A 13,383-nucleotide genomic window follows, 5' to 3' on the forward strand; every position below is an offset into this window, starting at 1 on the left:
CAAGATCATGAGCCAGCCTTGGCTCAGTGGGTAGCACTCTGGCCTCTGAGTCAGAAGGTTATGGGTTCATAATCCCACTCCTGAGATTTGAGCACAAAGTCTAGGCTGACGCTCCAGTGCAGCACTGAGGGAGTGTTACACTGTCGGAGGTGCCGTCCTTCAGATGAGACGTTAAACCGAGACTCTGCCCTCCCAGGTAGATGTAAAAGGTCTGCATGCCACTATTTCAAAGAAGAGCAGAGAGGTTATCCCCGGATTGGCCCAGAAATTCGGTCGAGGGCTGTAGGGTGTAAGCCTCAGACCTGCACTTGCCTTGCGCGCCGGCCGTTCAGCTGTGGGCCCCCGTGGAATTCCAATCCGAGGCCTGGTCCAGCTACCGGTGTGCAGTGCTTGCGTATCCCAGGGGCGCAGTTAGTTCAATGCGTCCCCTGGGATCACGTGGGCCATGGGGAGCCAATCGGAGCAGGGAATGCTTCATTCATAATTTTGACAGGAAGAGCTGTCAAACCTATAAATACTATAAGCCCCAAAACATCACTAAATCTTCAAATAATTTTTTTTTTAAATCACATTTTTAAATAAACTATAAATTACATGAAATAACTATTTTAAACAATAATTTAAATTTTTGAAAAAAATAATTTTATTTTCTAACGGGGCTAAAAATAAACTTACCTTCCCTTAAAGTATTTAAAAATAATAAACCTGTGGAAAAAATATTTTAATTTTAACGAATTCTACCTTGTAAAAAGCAGGCCTTGCGACTGCTTTTTATATGTGTAACTTCTGGAGACTTACCCTCCTGGGAAAACCTGCAAAGAAAATGTAAGTTCGATGCGCACGCGCAGCCTCTCCTGCGCACGCGTTCGAACTCTGAACCCCTTCTTTCAGGGGAACGGAAGTGCCGGTTTCCTGCGCATGCACAGTGCATGCAGGAAACCGGCACTTACATTGGGCTTACGGGTGAGTACCCCGTGCGTACTCACCCGTGGAGACCCGAATTTCTGGGCCATTATCTTTTTTTTATTCGTTTCTGGGATGTGGGCGTCGCTGGCAAGGCCAGCATTTATTGCCCACCCCAATTGCCCTTGAGAAGGTGGTGGTGAGCCGCCTTCTTGAACTGCTGCAGTCCATGCAGTGAAGGTACTCCCACAGTGCTGTTAGGGAGTTCCAGGATTTTGACCCAGCGACGATGAAGGATCGGCGATATATTTCCAAGTCAGGATGGTGTGTGACTTGGAGGGGAACTTGCAGGTGATGGTGTTCCCATGCGCCTGCTGCCCTTGCCCTTCTAGGTGGAAGAGGTTGCGGGTTTGGGAGGTGCTGCCGAAGAAGCCTTGGTGAGTTGCTGCTGTGCATCTTGTAGGTGGTACACACTACAGCCACAGTACGCCGGTGGTGGAGGGAGTGAACATTTAAGGTGGTGGATGGGGTGCCAATCAAGCGGGTTGCTTTGTCTTGGATGGTGTCGAGCTTCTTGAGTGTTGTTGGAACTGCACTCATCCAGGCAAGTGGAGAGTATTCCATCACACTCCTTACTTGTGCCTTGTAGATGGTAGAAAGGCTTTGGGAAGTCAGGAGGTGAGACACCCGCCGCAGAATACCTAGCCTCTGACCTGCTCTTATTGCCACAGTATTTATATGGTTGGTCCAGTTAAGTTTTTGGTCAATGGTGACCCCCCCCAGGATGTTGATGATGGGGGATTTGGCGATGGTAATGCCATTGAATGTCAAGGGGCGGTGGTTAGACTCTCACTTGTTGGAGATTGTCATTGCCTGGCACTTCTGTGGCACGAATGTTACCTGCCACTTATCAGCCCAAGCCTGAACGTTGCCCAGGTCTTGTTGCATGCGGGCATGGACTGCTTCATTATCTGAGGAGTTGTGAATGGCGCTGAACACTGCAGTCATCAGCGAACATTCCCACCTCTGACCTTATGTTGGAGGGAAGATCATTGATGAAGCAGCTGGCCATTATCACATTGCTGATTGTGGGAGCTTGCTGTGCTGCCACATTTCCTGCAATACAAAAGCGCTTTGGGACATCCTGAGGTCGTGAAAGGCGCTATACAAATGCAAGTCTTGCTTTTCTTTTCTGAGTAGCCTTTTGCTGTATGCATGCTTCTCATCTGTGTGAGTCCTTACCATCTTCTTGCACAGTCCTGAGAAACTCACCAAGAAAAGTAATGAATCAACAAAACTCCGAAGATATTTTGCTCAATAGTAAGGAATACAATTGATCATGTTTGTGCCAAGTATTTGGGTTGCAATTATACTGCACCCCAAGATAAGCAAACATAACTAATATTGTTCTGGAATTATAAAATAAAATGATTTTCTTTTTGGGTCTAGTTCTGATGACATGTCATAACCCGCCTTTTTACTTTACAGATACTGACGGACGTGCTGGGTATTTCCAGCATTTTCTGTTTTTATTTGTGTGACTGAGAATTGTCATGGAAAGAAATGTGCTTATTTTTGAGAATGTATATTCCAGGTATTTCTCAACTCAGAGAATGACTTCTGTCCTCATTGAACAATATTTGCAATTCATACAATTGTAGAAATCTACAGCATAGAAGAAGGCCATTCAACCCATTGTGTCTGTGCCGGCCGAAAAAGAGCTATCCAGCCTAATCCCACTTTCCAGCTCTTGGTCCGTAGTCTTGTAGGTTACAGCATTTCTAGTGCATATCCAAGTACTTTTTAAATGCGATGAGGGTTTCTGCCTCTACCACCCTTTCAGGCAGTGAGTTCCAGACCCCCACCACCCTCTGGGTGAAAAAAGTTCTCCTCAACCCTCTAATCCTTCTACCAATTACTTTAAATCCATGCCCCCTGGTTATTCACCACTCTGCTAAGGGAAATAGGTCCTTCCTATCCACTCTAGGCCCCTCATAATTTTATACACCTTAATTAGGTCTCTCCTCAGCCTCCTCTGTTCCAATTGATCAGTAATTGATCAGAGTGCCATGATAATAAATAACATAAAGGATGGTTCATGTGTTTTTTTTATATAACAATAGCAAAAGAATCATAACTCATAGCAGCTGCAAATGGTCGTTTGCATTTGTGAAAGAATGTCTCGAACTATGTAATGTCCTGTTTTATGGGCCAACATGACCTGTGACCTCAAATGAGTTCTGGAAGATCTGTGTACTGCTCCTGCTCTTTAAATGTTATTTCACACATAAATAATTCTGTAAGCAGTAAAATTATCAATCACATCCATAAAATAAATAGGTCGGTCATTTATCACGTTTAGTGTTCTTTGTTGAATAATTAAATCCTCTGAAGACCACAGAATACAGCTGTTGGCTGGACTCATAAAATGACAGTGTCTTGCTCATGTAAAACCTTCACACTTCAACACAGTGAGGTGTCTGTTTGTTTGACTCTCGTGGCAAAGAAAAGGTGATGGTGACCTCTGGGTGCTGAGTCATCGATTAACATGACCAGGTATAAATTCAGGGCAGGCATTGCAGCTTCCAGGAAAGACTCACTGCCGCAACCTAAAACCTGAAATCCTTTCGGCAGTTACCACTGCCACCAAACAGATGAGGCATTAGGGAAGTTGGAGCCATAAAGGAAATCAGCAGCAATGCAGTGCGGTCCTTCTGCTGTTTGCACGCTGAAGTTCCTTTCATCTCATTCTCTCCAAAGGGTCACTTTGCAGATTAGTGAGTAGCACCAACTTAATATTATGAATGTTCAGTATTCCATTTGCCTTCTCAATACAAACATTCAGAAATGTTTTTCAGACTTACAGTTCAAATTAAATGAGGTTTTTTTTATTCGTTCATGGGATCTGGGCATCGCTGGCAAGGCCAGCATTTATTGCCCATCCCTAGTTGCCCTTGAGAAGGTGGTGGTGAGCCGCCTTCTTGAACTGCTGCAGTACGTGCGGTGAAGGTACTCCCACAGTGCTGTTAGGGAGTTCCAGGATTTTGACCCAGCGACGATGAAGGATCGGCGATATATTTCCAAGTCAGGATGGTGTGTGACTTGGAGGGGAACTTGCAGGTGGTGGTGTTCCCACGCGCCTGCTGCCCTTGTCCTTCTAGGTGGTAGAGGTCGCAGGTTTGGGAGGTGCTGCCGAAGAAGCCTTGGTGAGTTGCTGCTATGCATCTTGTAGATGGTACACACTGCAGCCACAGTACATGGTGGTGGAGGGAGTGAATGTTTAAGGTGGTGGATGGGGTGCCAATCAAGCAGGTTGCTTTGTCCTGGATGGTGTCGAACTTCTTGAGTGTTGTTGGAACTGCACTCATCCAGGCAAGTGGAGAATATGCCATCACAATCCTTACTTGTGCCTTGTAGATGGTGGAAAGGCTTTAGGGAGTCAGGAGGTGAGACACTCGCCACAGAATACCGAGCCTCTGACCTGCTCTTGTTGCCACAGTATTTATATGGCTGGTCCAGTTAAGTTTCTGGTCAATGGTGACCCCCAGGATGCTGATGGTGGGGGATTCGGCGATGGTAATGCCGTTGAATATCATGGGGAGGTGGTTAGACTCTCGCTTGTTGGAGATAGTCATTACCTGGCACTTCTGTGGCGCGAATGTTACCTGCCACTTATCAGTCCAAGCCTGAACGTTGTCCAGGTCTTGTTGCATGCGGGCATGGACTGCTTCATTATCTGAGGAGTTGCGAATGGCGCTGAACACTGTGCAGTCTTCAACGAACATCCCCATTTCTGACCTTATGTTGGAGGGAAGGTCATTGATGAAGCAGCTGAAGATGGTTGGGCCTAGGACACTGCCCTGAGGAACTCCTGCAGCGATGTCCTGGGGCTGTGATGATTCACCTTCAATCATCACAACCATCTTAATTTGTGCTAGGTATGACTCCAGCCAGTGGTGCGTTCTCACTGATTCCCATTGACTTCAGTTTTACTAGGGCTCCTTGATGCCACACTCGGTCAAATGCTGCCTTGATGTCAAGGGCAGTCACTCTCACCTCACCTCTGGAATTCAGCTCCTTTGTCCATGTTTGGACCAAGGCTGTAATGAGGTCGGGAGCCGAGTGGTCTTGGCGGAACCCAAACTGAGCATCAGTGAGCAGGTTATTGGTGAGTAAGTGTCGCTTGATAACACTGTCGATGACACCTTCCATCCCCAATACAGCAGACTACCGTGCAATAAACAAGGTACCGATGAATAATATTTAAATGTTTTTATAGCTCTCTTTTGTTTCAAGACTCTGGCCTTGCGGAATCATATCCATGCTGGGTAGAAAGTAATCCTATCCTTTTAGAGCACAGGCTGACATCTGACATGAGTGTGGAAACACTATGTCAGTTGACCCCAGAAACATTCTCTGATGGCGTATTCTCTCCCTGAATCAATATCAAGAAAAATTAGGCTACCTGGTTGCTCTGATCACAGCAACATTTAAGAGTGAAGGAACTGAAATCTGTCTTTGTGGGGAACGTGCCTCGAACCGGAGGAAGCAAGTAAGAACATCAGGCAGGGGAGAGATCTTCACATTGTTCTGTTAATATTCAAATAATTTAAAGGGCACAAGCTGCAACTGCTCCCGAGAGACACAGGAATGAATAAAGACTGCCAGCTCCTGCAGAAAACAGGACTATAACACTGCTCATCACTCGGGAATTGTCAGGTAATTAGCCAACAAATGGTACAAGAAGGCAAGCCGGCTGATAATTGGAGTTGAACTGTTTTGCATGCAATGCATGAGGGAGGATTGTGTAACATTGATGCAGAGTCTGAACATGTCAAGGTACTTCAGCTTTATGAAGAGGAGCTTTGGATTTTGCGTAGTACCTGCAAGAAACTTTGTGAAAATGTAAATATACCACACAATCAGATATCAGTCGACTCCAAACTATTCATGTTTCAGAAGTTCGCTAGATTTGATAGAAACATTTTGAAAAATCTTTTAGATTTTGAAACAAGTCCATTTGCAGGAGCTACCTGACTGGGGTAGTTTGCTCTGTGAGTTGTGGACCTCTTAAGCCTCTGCACTTTCAGGTCACCCTCTCCTACTTTCTACTGCTGCACTAAGGCTGCAGTTATACTGCAGCTAGCAATCTCAGAACAGTACTTGTGGAGTGTGAATTACAATCAGGTGCTGGAAGCTCATTCTGAGGTTAGCGATAAGAAGCGTTCTGTGTATGCGTGTTTGGATGATGCTGCTCGGACAGTTCATTTTTAATGTCAGGAGAGAATGAGCCTGAACATATCTTTGTGAAGCAGCAATCCTCACAGCAGCTCTTAATCTGCAATGAATAGCCCATTAGCTCTCTGTGTTTATGCATATCTATATTTTTGCTAAAATTAATGAATCCAGGAGAGGGGAAAGTTCCATTACTAGTAAACATTGAAGATGCATATTATTAACCAAAATTAACATTTAAATATTTTAAAAGTGCTGAAAAATCATTTAAAATATTTTTTTAAATGGTAGACACGTCTTTTTATCTTTTCCAAATCAAGTTTAGACTCATCCATACAGAAAATCTTGAACGTTCAACCTGGTTTAAAACATGGTCATGAAAAATATGACGATATATTCCAATTCACCAAGCTGCTGTAAAAGATTGTCATGCTGAGTGAGCTGAAGTGTGAGCACACAGTAGCAGTATGTGGTAACTTTACATCAAATTCAATCATAAGTCTTACTGGCTCTACTTGTGAGTTATACAATTTATACATATAGTGTCCAGAAGAGGGCAGCAATGTCTCACATTCTGACACAAACAAGTGGAGATAAGTTTTATTACCTCTGTGTTGATGATACCCAACTCTAATGCATTTTGGTTCAAGAAGTGAAATGATACAGTGTAGTGGTTATGTTACTGGACTAGTAATCCAGAGGCCTGGACTAATAATCAAGAGATTATGAGTTCAAATCCCACTGTGACAGTTTTTAAGTTTAAATTCAGTTTTAATAAAAACTGGTATCAGTAAAAAGTGACCATGAAGCTATAGGATTGTTGTAAAAAGCCAGCAACTAGTGTCTTTTAGGGAAGAAAATCTGTTGTCCTTACCCTATATTCGGCTCCATTCCCACTCTGAAGTGGCCGATCAAGCCACTACAACAGTTCAAGGAGAAGGTTCACCACCACCTTGTCAGGGCAACTAGCGATGGACAATAAATGCCAGCCTTGCCAGTGATGCCCACATCCAAAAAATACATCAGAAAATCATCTCTTGCTTTGCACTGTGTTTAATATAACTTGAATCTGGCACAATGGCACTTTATAAGCCGTAGCAGAATCTTTTTAGAGTATGTCTGCTCCTGTTAAAAATTAAAAATGGACCTTCCAGGGGACAGAGCTCCATGCATCTGTGTCAGACTGATAGATGGAGTAGAACACCAGCCTTAGTTAAAATCATGAGGAGATAGTTGATCTCAGTCAGACAAGAGAGGCGATACAACAATTAGCCTCAGTGTCACCAAGGAGGAGAAAAATCATCTGAGGTTCCAGCTTCTGGGTGTTGGCCAGTGACCGTTGGTGGAAAGCACGGATTAAAGTTCCGTTTCCACCCCAAGGGCAGTAACCTGATGGAGTGGATCAGCTGCCCATTATAAACCCCCTCCCCAATTTTCATTCCATTGATTTCTGTAGGCAGCCACTGGAAGCACTAGTGAACATTCTGGTTTGACTCTCTCCCTGCCACGGGGAAGTTCAAATATCCACATTTGGTGCAGCTCAGAACAGGAGAAAATAAAATTGTGATGCACTTTGTGATTTTTATTAATCCCTAACTAAGCGATAGGCTGTGAAAATGATTGGACATTAGTTTATACTTTTAGAAACTAGTCAATAACAGAACCAAAAGGAATTAACTGTGCACATGGAGTCAGGTAATGATGGTGACACACCTTTTAAAACAGTCTTGGAACTGATAATGTCTATTTTATTTCTGACAGTAATTCTTCTTGTCATACATCACTTTTGCAATGTTTCGAACAATTATAAAAAGCAACCTACAAGTATTCACTGTGGTCTTCAAAATGTGACCTCAAGATTTTTTGAAGTTTATAGACCTGTGCCGGAGGTGTAATTGTTCTTCCATGGATGTGCATGCAATCATTTGCCTTAAAGCAGAATTGTTTTCAGCAGCTTTCGCCTCTTTTATCCCCTCCTCTCCTGAATGGGCAGATTTCTACGGATGCTGGCTTCTGTTGCCTCAACTATTCATCACCTGTGAGCACAGACAGTAAGTGTCAGTAGGCATAGGAGCACGGCAGCTGAACCTGACCCTGCCCCTGCCCTCACCCAATGTCCACATAGCCGTCACTGAGTAGTAATGAAGGGGGCGATTTTAATTTCCGGGAACCAGGCGGGAGAGCAGTTAAAATGCAGTGAGGGTGTTGTGTCTCCTTGTGTTCTTATTACTATGTAATACAGACACTTTTAACTCATTTAGTTTACGACTTTCACTCAGTTGTATTCTTGCTTTTATGATGTTGCTGCCGCATGGTGTGGAGTGATACAAGATGTCCGACCTTGCACTGCGCACTGCCTTTCACAGTGTGCCACATAGCAATATAAATGCACTAAGCAAAGTAGTTCCATATAACGATGTAACAAGTAGTTCCATTTAACGATGTAATAATATAATGATGTAACATCCCTCTTTCTCAAAAAAACTAAGACATGAAATTTAATTTAATTTAAAAAATATTATATCTGAACTATTATTATCAAATACAAAGAATCGTGAGTTTTCTTTTCTTATTCGTGATATCGCTCAGGTGGTTGGATGTTGTCCCTCCATCTTACATAAGAACATAAGAAATAGGAGCAGGAGTAGGCCAATCGGCCCCTCGAGCCTGCTCCGCCATTCAATAAGATCATGGCTGATCTGATCCTAACCGCCAATCCACTATCACAGAACCATCTCCTGAATCTAACCGAATTAGACACACGAAATAGGAGCAGGATCAGGCTACACGGCCCCTGGGCCCGCTCCGCTACCCACAGGGCCATAACCGATCCGAACCTAATCTCATGTCCAAATTCCTGCCTGCTCCCCGTAACCCTTAATTCCCTTTACTTCTAGGAAACTGTCTATTTCTGTTTTAAATTGATGTAATGATGTAGCTTCTACAGCTTTTTGGGGCAGCATATTCCATGGACCTACCACCCTCTGAGTGAAGTAGTTCCTCCTCATCTCAGTTTTGAAAGAGCAGCCCCTTATTCTAAGACTATGCCCCCTAGTTCTAGTTTCACCCATCATCGGGAACATCTTCCCCGCATCCACCCGATCCAACCCCTTCACAATCTTATATGTTTCAATAAGATCGCCTCTTATTCTTCTGAACTCCAATGAGTAGAGTCCCAATCTACTCAACCTCTCCTCATATGTCCATCCCCTCATCCCCGGGATTAACCGAGTGAACCTTCTTTGTACTGACTCGAGAGCAAGTATGTCCTTTCTTAAGTATGGACACCAAAACTGTACGCAGTATTCCAGGTGCGGCCTCACCAATACCTTGTACAACTGAAGCAATACCTCCCTATTTTTATATTCTATCCCCCTAGCAATGAAAGCCAACATTCCATTGGCCTTCTTAATCACTTGCTGCACCTGCATACTAACCTTTTGAGTTTCGTGCACCAGGACCCCCAGATCCCTTTGTACTTCAGTACTTTCCAGTTTCTTGCCATTAAGATAATAACTTGCTCTACGATTTTTCCTGCCAAAGTGCATAACCTCACACTTTCCAGTATTGTATTCCATCTGCCAAATCTCTGCCCACTTACTTAGCCTGTCGATGTCCCTTGCAGGTTTTTTTATGTCCTCCTCACTCACTACTTTCCCTCCCATCTTAGTATCATCTGCAAACTTTGATATGTTACACTCGGTCCCCTCCTCCAAATCGTTAATATAGATTGTAAAGAGTTGGGGACCCAGCACTGACCCCTGCGGAACACCACTAGTTACTGATTGCCAGTCTGAGAATGAACCATTTATCCCAACTCTCTGCCTTCTGTTAGATAGCCAATCCTCTATCCATGCCAGAATATTACCACCAATCCCGTGATTTTTTATCTTAAGCAATAATCTTTTGTGTGGCACCTTGTCAAATGCCTTTTGGAAGTCTAAATACACTACGTCCACTGGTTCCCCTTTATCCACCCTATATGTTACTTCCTCAAAGAACTCCAGCAAATTTGTCAAACATGACTTCCCCTTCATAAAACCATGCTGACTTTGTCCTATTAAATTATGATTATCCAAATGTCCTGTTGCTGTCTCCTTAATAATGGACTCCAAAATTTTACCTACCACAGATGTTAGGCTAACCGGTCTATAGTTTCCAGCCTTCTGTCTACTGCCCTTTTTAAATAAGGGTGTTACATTAGCAGTTTTCCAGTCTGCCGGGACTTTTGCCGAGTCCAGGGAGTTTTGGAAAATTATTACCAATGCATCCACAATCCCTACCGCCACTTCCCTCAAGACCCTAGGATGTAAGCCATCAGGTCCAGGTGATTTATCCGCCTTGAGTCCCATTATTTTACCGAGTACCACTTCCTTAGTGATTTTGATCGTGTTTAGCTCCTCCCCCCTTTTAGCCCCCTGTTTGTCCAGTGTTGGGATATTCTTAGTGTCTCCTACTGTAAAGACTGATGTAAAATATTCATTCAGTGTTTTTGCCATCTTGTGGATTTGGTGATGACCACTCCTCTCTGCGGTGTTTTGGTGTGTTCCACTCTTGTTGTTGTTGTTGCTGTCACACTTGGAGTTGGAGTGTGCATGCTCATGGTTGTTTGATTTGTGGCGCTTGTTTCTGGCATTGCACTGCTTGTGATAGCTGGTGTTGTCAATGTTGCTGATGTTGTCTGCTGCTTAACCAGTTCAGGTGAAGGTCTGATGTGGCGTCTGTTCCGTCTGTATTGGTTACCAGGTTCGGTCTCTACGAAGTAGGATCTTGGAGTATCAGCTTTTCCAATGACCTTGGCTAGATTCCAGGTTTTCAACACCGGGTCTTGCACATGCACTGATTGCCCATTCAGCAATTCTGGTAGCATCTTTGCATGTTTGTCGTAATGTTTGCTCCCTACGACTTGTGCTTCTGCCAGCTTCTGTCTGAAGTCCTCCTGGTCCTGGGGAGGATGTATTTTTGCTGGTAGGGTAGTCTTAAACTTCCTCCCATTCAGCAATTCCACAGGTGATTTCATGTCTGCTTTCAGTGGTGTTGATCTGAGTGATAGGAGGGCAAGGTCTTGGTCTTCCCCAATCTCACTGCTTTTGATGAGAGTTCTCTTGACAGTCTGGATCTGTCTTTCGATGAACCCGTGTCCCCTTGGGAAATGTGGGGATGAGGTTACTATTTTGAACCCATACTTTTCTGCCAGAGCTCTGAATTCACTCGATGTGAACTGGGTTCCATTGTCACAGATTACCTTTTCCGGGATTCCTTGTTCAGCAAACAAGCTCTTTGCAATTCTGGTGGTAGTTGTGGCTCTCAGATCTTTCATCCTTCTCACAAAAGGAAACTTGGAATAGTAATCTGACACTATGAGATACCATTCTTGATTGCACATGAAGAGATCTGCCCCAACAGTGTGCCATGGTCTTGACGGTATTTCACTAGGTATCATCTCCTCTTTCTGTTGTGCATTTCTGTATTTCTGGCATATACCACATGCAGAAACCATCTGTTCGATATTTTTGTACATGCCTATCCAGTATACAGCTGATCTGGCTCTCAGCTTGCATTTCTCCATTCCCATATGGCCTTCATGTATTAGATGGAGAAGTTGTGTCTGCATCGTCTTTGGCACGATGATCCTCGATCCAGCAAGGAGAATACTGTCTTCTATTGCGATGTCGTCTCTAATCGTCCAGTATTGACGAATTGTCGCCTGTACCTGCTGGATTCTCTCCGGCCACCCCTGTATCACTTGTTGTGTGAGTAGTTGCAATTCCTCATCTTTGCTAGTCTCATCTCTGATTTGACTGAGCTTTGTAGGGGTAACACTCACTAGGTGGTGGATTTTTACTGTTAGACCCTCCACCTCGTGTTTCTCATATGGTGACAATCGAGACAACGTATCTGCTAGCACCATTTCCTTTCCTGGCTTATATTTAAGCGTGAAGTCGTAGCTTTGGAGCCTTAGAAGTAGTCTTTGCAGTCTTGCAGGTGCTTTGTACAGATTCTTCTTGTAGATCTGTTCTAGTGGACGATGGTCACTCTCTATTGTAAACTGCCTTCCATACAGGTATGTATGGAATTTCTCGCATCCATACACTACTGCTAATAGTTCTCTTTCTATGTTGGCGTATCTCACCTTGGCTGACATCAAGGCCTTTGATGCAAAAGCTATTGGCTTTCCTTCCTGCACAAGAGCTGCCCCTAGTCCTCTGGTAGAAGCGTCTACTTGTAGAGTGACTGGTTTTCTTCTGTCATAATATGACAGACTTGTTGCTTTGCACAACAATTCTTTAAGTTGTTTGAAATTCCTTTCATGTGATTCAGACCACTGGTATTCGGCGTCTTCTTTCATTAGCTCTCTGAGATTTGTTGTATGTTCCGACATGTTCGGGATGAAAGAACTCATGTATTGGACCAAGCCGAGGTAACTCCTCAGCTCTTTCTTATCTTTGGGTGGTTTCATTTCAGCGATCGCTGCAATCTTCTCAGGACTTGACTTGACTCCCTCTGGTGTGTAAATCATACCAAAGAATTGGCATTCCTTGACTTTAACTATGCACTTATCGGCATTTAACTTGATGCCAGCCTTCCTGGTACACTCCATGGCCTCATGTAGGTGCATATCATGGTCTCTTTCATCTGCTCCATAGATCTGAATATCATCAGCGAGTCCTATAGCTCCTCCACATCCTCTGTATGTCTCATCTACTTTCTGTTGAAAAATATCTTGACTGACCTTTAACCCGAATGGTAGCCACAGGAATTTGTAACGGCCAAATGGTGTGTTGAATATTGTCAGTGTCGTTGATTCCTCATCCAACTTCACGTTCCAATATCCATTTCTGGCATCTAGTTTTGAGAAAACCTTGGCTCCTGCCAGTGATGGCATAATCTCCTCTAGCGTTGGGGTGGGATAGTGGTCCCTCTTTATCGCCTGGTTTAGATCTTTGGGGTCCAAACATATTCTGAGACGCCCGTTTAGCTTTTCTCGTACCACAATTGAGTTTACCCAGTCTGTGGGTTCAGTGACCTTTACGATCACTCCCTTTTCTTCCATCTCCTTTAGCTCTCTTTCAAGCTTTGTCTTCAGCTCAATGGGTACTTTTTGTGGAGCATGGATAACGGGCTTTACCTCTGGATCGATGGTGATGTGGTATTGGAAATCTCCGAAACATCCCACTGTATCATCGAAACATTCCAGATACATGTGTATCAAGTCGTTTTGCTCTTGATTTGTGGGCGATTCTC

Source organism: Somniosus microcephalus, chromosome 11 (genome assembly GCF_052327205.1).
Source record: "Somniosus microcephalus isolate GS21.2 chromosome 11, FLI_Smic_1.0, whole genome shotgun sequence".
Lineage (NCBI taxonomy): Eukaryota > Metazoa > Chordata > Chondrichthyes > Squaliformes > Somniosidae > Somniosus > Somniosus microcephalus.